Below are 7,556 nucleotides of genomic sequence, written 5' to 3'. Positions count from 1 at the left end.
CTATTTGACACAACTAGCATATGCTGACCTTTGCTAGTACTCTCCTAAATTTACCAATCTCAATCTCTAGCTGATGCAATGATGTGTGCATCTGACCAATAGCACATCGTATCCCATAGGATAAATGAGTGTCCATATAGGCCAGTCTGATCACATATCCATCCTCTATTAGCAGAAGATGCTCTGTATAGAAAGTAATTATCCTGTCCACCTCTTGTATCGGCTGTATTCTTGTGCTCTTGGTATCTAGCTAAATCAAATCTCGACATATACTCTAGTGACCTCTGTCTGTGAGAGAGTTAGGGAGGGTGCATGAAAGGAGTACTGAAACAGAGGTGAGTCTATCCATGTTGAAGCCATGTGATTGAAACCATGATGTCATATGCCCATACTAGCATGTTGTGTCTCCCTGTAGCTCTCATTGTCAGGATGACTTAAAGGCAAGCTGAGCATATCTATCTCTAAAGAGTTCCCATAAAATATGCATCAAGGATACTAATCTAGTAAGATCTCGAAGACCCCTCCTTGGCCCAACCACCTCTACTTTTCTGTTTTTGGCAAGCCTCAATGATGACGGCGTTCTCTGGATATGGCACTCGGACTTAAGCACCAGACAAGGGTCCGACACGTGGTTTGAATTCAATATTGCTCTGCACATCATCGCTTCCGGCGCTCTCCATGTTCCAATCTTGTTTACTTTTCCTAGACTCTTCGCCACCTTTATGAATGACTTGTCATCGACGACACACACAAACACTGAAGATTTGAATCCCTCAATAACGACGAGGATAGCTTGCCTTCTCCTCACTCCAAAGAGCCGCTTGAGAGCGCATATCAGAGCTCAGACAAGGGAGCCTCATGCAGCTTTGGTTATGGTGATAGCAAAGGCCATTGAAGCTTTGTATACAGTAGTTAGCTGCAATGCTTTAATTTGCAGAGCTCAGGCTATGGCGATAGAAACCACATAAGTAAACATCACCTGCTCCAACAAAGAGGCTAAGGCAAAGCATAGAGTGTGCCATGCATCTATAATTACTCCGCATCAAATTTTGTGCTCCACTTTGATTGAACACTCGCAACTATTAACTGGTCTTTTTGGGTACAAGACAATGAGCGGTACACAACAATAATGCAACGTAGGACCACCCAGATTGCCAATCCAATAGGACCTGCATCATAGGTATCACTAGAAGCTGACCATTTCTTCGAGGAGTAGAGGCGGTGCTTGGTGGTCTTGCATGTGCTTGGCTCTTCTCGCCTTGTAGCAATGCCAAGTGAGAGCTACACCCTGTGTGTGTGAGTGCGCTTGCAGCAATGCCACCGCTCACCTCAACTCTGAGAGAGCGGGCGGATCATAACTAGAGAGGGAGGGAGTGAGGGCATGCCTTGCACCTGAACGCCAGAGAAGTACGACTTCAGGGAAGCAACCGGGTAGCTGTCGCCACCTAAGTGGAGAGAATAGACGGTGGCCCCCCACAACTTCTTCTTCTTCTTCTTCAAGATCCTACAAAGCAAGCTACACCATCATTCTAGTGCTAGCGTGACCTCACAAAATTTGCATCCTCTCTGTGATCTCTCTCTAGTAAGGGCATTTGAAAAGAAAAAAAGGGGCGGGCTGGAGCAACCCCATCGTCCGCATGCACGCAAATGATGGGGGTGCTCCAGCGCCCCCTTGTTTTTAGATTTTTCTCACTATACAAACAAGGTAGAATTCATTCTCAATCATGTTTTTCTCAAAAAATAAAGCCATTAATGATACAATGTGTAATAATCTTGAGCTGTCAATAAGTAATTTTTTGAGAGCTCTATATTCAACTTTATGATTCATGTAATCTCGTTAAAAAATCTAAAGAAGAGAATCTAACCCTCTACTATGTGCCAAGGTCACTCTAGTCTCACATCATCTGCGTGTTCATCTAGGTACTAGGAGGGAAGCCCTAGGTTTTAGAAAATGGGAAGGCCAAAGAGCCCTCCCCATCATCCGCACACGCACGGATGATGGGGGGCTCTTTGGCCTCCCCATTCTTTTGTGCTCACAGATTGAGAGAGGGTGAGAGTGGATCAGCGGATCTGTCGATTGTTGTGCAACGATAGCTCTATTCCCACACATGTAGCATAGATAGCTTCCATTGCCCACTAAGTATGGTGACACATCCTTGTATACAATTTTGTCTAGCTGCTACCTACCGCTGCGGCTTTCGGCTACCGTCCCATGGCCAGTGCCACCACCTTTTGCGTTTCCACCTCTCTCAAGTGTTTCCTCCTTCTTCCGCTTCCTCGTCCACCTTCTTCTTTCCTCTTCCTCAGCCTCTTCCTCCTCTTTTCTCGGGCCCTCTACCTTTGTTGCCCCCGCCAACTGACAACTCCGCCCACTCTTAACATTCCTTGCTCACACTCTTTATTGCATTAAGAAGCTAGCCAAGGAACCTCGCTGGCTTGCATGCAGCATGGGACGTAACATTATGCAAGAACCTCTGCAACTTTGATCACCCAATGTCAATGGCCCTATAGTGAAACATATGACGTCCAGTTTTCATGCACACACATACACATAGTTGTAAGGTTTCTCCCAAACATGACTCTATTTGCACAACAAAATGGCCCTACAACCGTGCTCTTTCGACTCTCTACACACACACACACACACACACACACACACACACACACAATGTGACTACTAGAGTTGACCCAAAATGTTTGTGCTACTCGAAAACTCTTGTTGCACCTTCTTCAATGGCTTCAACCATTGTAGCGGCTACAATGTACACTTGCACCAACTTTTGGCCAATGCAAGAAGCTTTATCTGTTCCGAGAGAGAGAGAGAGAGAGAGAGAGAGAGAGAGAGAGAGAGAGAGAGAGAGAGAGAGAGAGAGAGAGAGAGAGAGATTCCACCCTTAAGCTGCTATGCAGGAGCTTGCCAAATTGTCTCCAACTTCATCCGACAAATTTATTCTCTTGTTGCCATCAAAAAGAACTATCAAAGTCATTTGCATTCATACAAGGCATTGGTTCAAAAGAAGAGAAGAACATGGGAATTCAAGCATCAATTTTTTCAAGTCCACAGAAAACCATGTGCATGTGGAAGATTTTGAAGCAACTTGAAGGAAAAGCAGGTTGAGAGTCATAGTAACTAGAGTCTCATGGATATGCACACATTGTAGGCAGCTATATGAGAAACCAAATGTTAAAAAGATGCCATTTTATGGATCACTCCCATGTATGCCCTCCCTTTTTAGTATTGAGTATGTGTGCTACAGACTTAAAAAGTTGGCCACTCACAAAGTAGGAGATCTTCAAGGTATAAAGAAGGAAATGATCAAATGGATGGGAGATTTTACACATGATTATATGTGTGATATGTTCAACCTTGCAATTCAACATGGTATGGCTAGTGATTGGAGCACTAATTGGGTCAAGACTTTGGACAAAGGAGGGGATGTAAAGAATACAAATAGCTACCAAACTATAATGATTGGGTCTAATGTTGTTTGGATACATAATTGAGATAAAATTGAGTGATTGGCATAAAAATAATGGAAATCATGCAAAAGGACAAGTGGATTTTTGTCAATGCCATAGCACCATTGACCAGCTTGTCACTCTTCATGTTCTCATGGAGGAAAGTCAGTTGAAAAGCAAGCAATTTTGTATTGTTGCTCAAGAAAGCCTTTGATTTGATTCTATGTAATAATTTGTGGAGAAGGATGGAAGAACTCCAAGTGCCAAGTGATTTATGCTGCTTGCGGTCTCTTGAATCTATGAAAAGGTGATATGTCAATTGTGCATGGGAAGAGGAATTTCAAAAAAATTTGCAAACACTATTGGGTTTAAACAAGGATGTCCATTGTCACAAAATCTCTTTGGTCTATGCGCTGATCCATTGCAACTAATTCTACTTAACTTTATGCAAGAAGAAGGCATTGAGAAGGTCAATATTTGCAATGCGGTAATCATGCTTTTGTTATATGCAAATGATGTAGTGCTTCTAGCACACACTTTAGAGGATGCACAAAATCTAATGGTTGTCCTTGAAAAAATTTTCTTGCACATGATAAAGGGGCTATATTTACAACCTTTATGGTGGTTTCTAGTGGATTTTTTTTGTATTGCTCCATTTTGTGCATGGAGGGGTTTATTCCATAGCATGCATGAAGATCTACCTGCAACGTAAAGCTTGGTGCAAATGATACTTCGTAGGCTGTCAATGATCGAGTTTTGTGGGGTCTCATGTACCAAAAAGTGGGGCCTAGAAGAAAAACCATCATGGGTCATATCAAGGTCAAACTATCAACACGAATCTAGCATGCATCTAATCGTTGTACCTTCTCTTTAGCTCTGCTAGCCACAATAACTCTTGCTAGTTGCTGTCCATGATTTGGTCCTGCTTATATTTCACTTTTGGTGGTGGCATCTCCACGCATTTCAATTGCATCCCATTATTGGCCCCTGTACCCTAGTGGATTGATTGTGTGAAAATGAATCCAAAACAAAAGTTATGCTTGTGAAAACCAACTATAAGAATAATCCATGCATTGTGTACAACAATGAGACTCTTGAAGTTGTTGAGAGATTTACGTACCTTGGTCTTAAGGTTTTGGCCAATCAAAAGTGGCATAAATAAGCTATGCATCATTTGGAAGCCACAAAGGGAACATACTATGCATTTGAGAACAAGTATAATGCAAATTTTGGGTTCTCAAGAAGTACCTTTTTGACACATTGGTGACACTGGTTCTTCATTATGGAGATGAAGTGTGGGGAAGGAGCATCTCAAAGTCTACTCGGAAAGAGTTTGAGAATGTCCAAAGTCATTTTTTTACATCTTTTTCCAAGTTAAGACACAAACACCATATACGCTCTTTCCTCTCGAGTCAAGATTATGGAATCTGAGGAACTATAGCTTGCAACCATTCCCCAAATAGACCTCTTAGGAATCCCCTTGAATAGCGAATGCATAGATTGGGCTGTGCCCACCCCAGTCTTACCTTAAGCCTGTCATTGCTCCCACCTTGGAGAAGCATTTTCTTCCTCAAAAACAAAAGTGGTGATATCTTTGTAAGAACACTATTGTTTTCCACATTGGTATCCTTCTTGGATCCAACTGTCCATGAAATCAAGAAGAACATCTTGATTTCCCACATTATTGTCCCTTTGCAACCATTTTGTATAATTGACATATATCCAACATAGTGTGTAAACTCTATTTATAACTCAATAGAGTATGCTAATTTCTAAATGAATTACCACAACTAAGGGGTGTCTTAAAAAGATACCTCTTCTTACTTTCCATGAAAGTAATATTTTGACATAACTCATTGGCAAATACTAAGTCCTTAACTCATCAATAAAGATTAAGTCCTTGACTTGTTATCATTCTTCATCAGTAAACAACCCCACCATAACTGGTGATCGAGGTTGAGAACTTGATTAAAACATGAAGGGACTAAACTTAGTTGCAACATGCTTTGCCTCATGGTAAGCAAACTCCAACTAGAGAGATAAATTCTCCAATTGGATTGCTTGGTGCTAATGTAGACACTTAGCATATCTTTTAGCACAAGATTAAAACTTGTAATCTACCTATCCTCTTTGAATGACTGGCAATACTAAGGTGTGTTTCCCTGACACTACACGGATGGTAGATATAAGTTAAAAAGGTTTTAACACTAAGGTTGTGTGAACATAAGCCACTTTAGTGGCTATAAGTAACTTTTGTGTAAATTCTTATCTTCAGCAACCATAGAGAATCTCACCAAAAGTGTTCAGGGATTTGTGCTCAAGGCATGTAAGGAGTTGAAAAAAAATATAGATAAATAATTCCATATAAAACTAATATTTTTCAAGGCTTATCTTTTAGGTACAATTGAGCAAAACTTTCTCAAAAGTTTTGATATCACATGTAGGCCCCCTGTGAGGTGCCCACTATTGTGGCTCAAGCCACTTAAATGGCTCAAACACAAACCCACTGTTAAGTAGGACATGGATAACAACTGATAGGCTTGTTGATACCTGTAGTACGTATTCAAGGTTAAAGAATATGTTTTCCTGTTTATATGGATGCACGTGATGACTCTATCTTTACTTAGGATCTTTTTCGCTTGGCAATTGTCCATTACTATTGAATCTGGCCTCTTTCACTTCAGAATAAGTGTTGTTGACTATCATATTAGGCAAAATTTGGACTCACAAAGGAGCCCTTTAAGGAGTTTGACTCTACCTCTCTCTACCAAAACGGGCGCATGGATAAATTTTTGCAAACAAACTCCAAAGTTGGCGGAAGTTTGACAGTTAGAATGTCCTCTTCAAGCTCTATCTACTGATATATAGCACGCCATGAGATTCTTCATATTTTAGAAGATTCTTTTTTTGATTCACTTAGATTCCGACAGAGTTGTCACATCATAGGTGAATCAAAAAAAGAATCTTCTAAAATATGAGGAATCTCATGGCGTGCTATATATCAGTAGATAGAGCTTGAAGAGGACATTCTAATTGTCAAACCTCCGCCAACTTTGGAGTTTGTTTGCAAAAATTTATCCATGCGCCCGTTTTGGTAGAGAGAGGTAAAGTCAAACTCCTTAAAGGGCCCCTTTGTGAGTCCAAATTTTGCCTAAAGGCTTACATACAAAACACTAAAACGATACCACATTCTCACTATAATGTACAAAAGTGAATCAAAGACTGAGCTATTTTGTGCTAATCATTGTCCTTTGTCTAAAGACAGATGTCTTTTGAACTTTTAAGTTCTTTTATGTATAAGTATAAGTCTAAAAACAACAACAGACACGTCCTAAACACAAGGTTTTTCCCAAAATCTGGGAAACCAAGACTCTACCTTTGGAGATTTTTGTCTACAGGCTTTGATTGACCCACTATCTATAATTCCTTGTTAGGTTGATAGGTGTTAGGTGGTATTTCTTTGTATATATATCAGATTCCTGCTCACAGCTATTGTAGTCTTTGACTCTACTGGTTTTAGGTTGCAAGTTAATCCAAAATTACTTTGATTCTTATGATTTTAGGAGAATTTTAATCATAAATGAACTACTCCTGGATGGACGATTCGTTTCCATAAAAGCTGGCTATAGCATGGGAAACTTCTACGACTGACTATCAACAACATCCATTTTTTTCTCTGCTGGCTAACAAAGCTTTAAAACTTGGACTGGAGTATAATCTTTTTTGTCAACATTGTGACTTATAGCTCTGATGAGACTCATGGAGTTTTTGATTTGATACAGCTCTTTGGCTTCAGACTTGACTATTCTATTCTCATCAACTTGATGAGGCAGTAGGCCCATACTTAATGGGCCTACTGTCGACTCGTTGAGTATGGCATCTGAACTAGCACGTGTGCGTGCGTGCACACACACACACACACATGCCACTTTCATCTATGGCTTACTGTTCTGAGAATGGATTCTTGTGATATTTAACAATACATGGATGGTAGGTATAAGTTAAAAAGGTTTTAAGTAGTACATTGATAAAAACTAATAGGATTGTTGACACCTGTAATACGTATTCAAGGCTAAAAAATATCTAAGTTGCATTAT

This window comes from Adiantum capillus-veneris, chromosome 15 (assembly GCF_014529385.1).
Source record: "Adiantum capillus-veneris isolate H3 chromosome 15, ASM1452938v2, whole genome shotgun sequence".
Lineage (NCBI taxonomy): Eukaryota > Viridiplantae > Streptophyta > Polypodiopsida > Polypodiales > Pteridaceae > Adiantum > Adiantum capillus-veneris.
Note: the sequence above shows the minus strand (reverse complement) of the source record.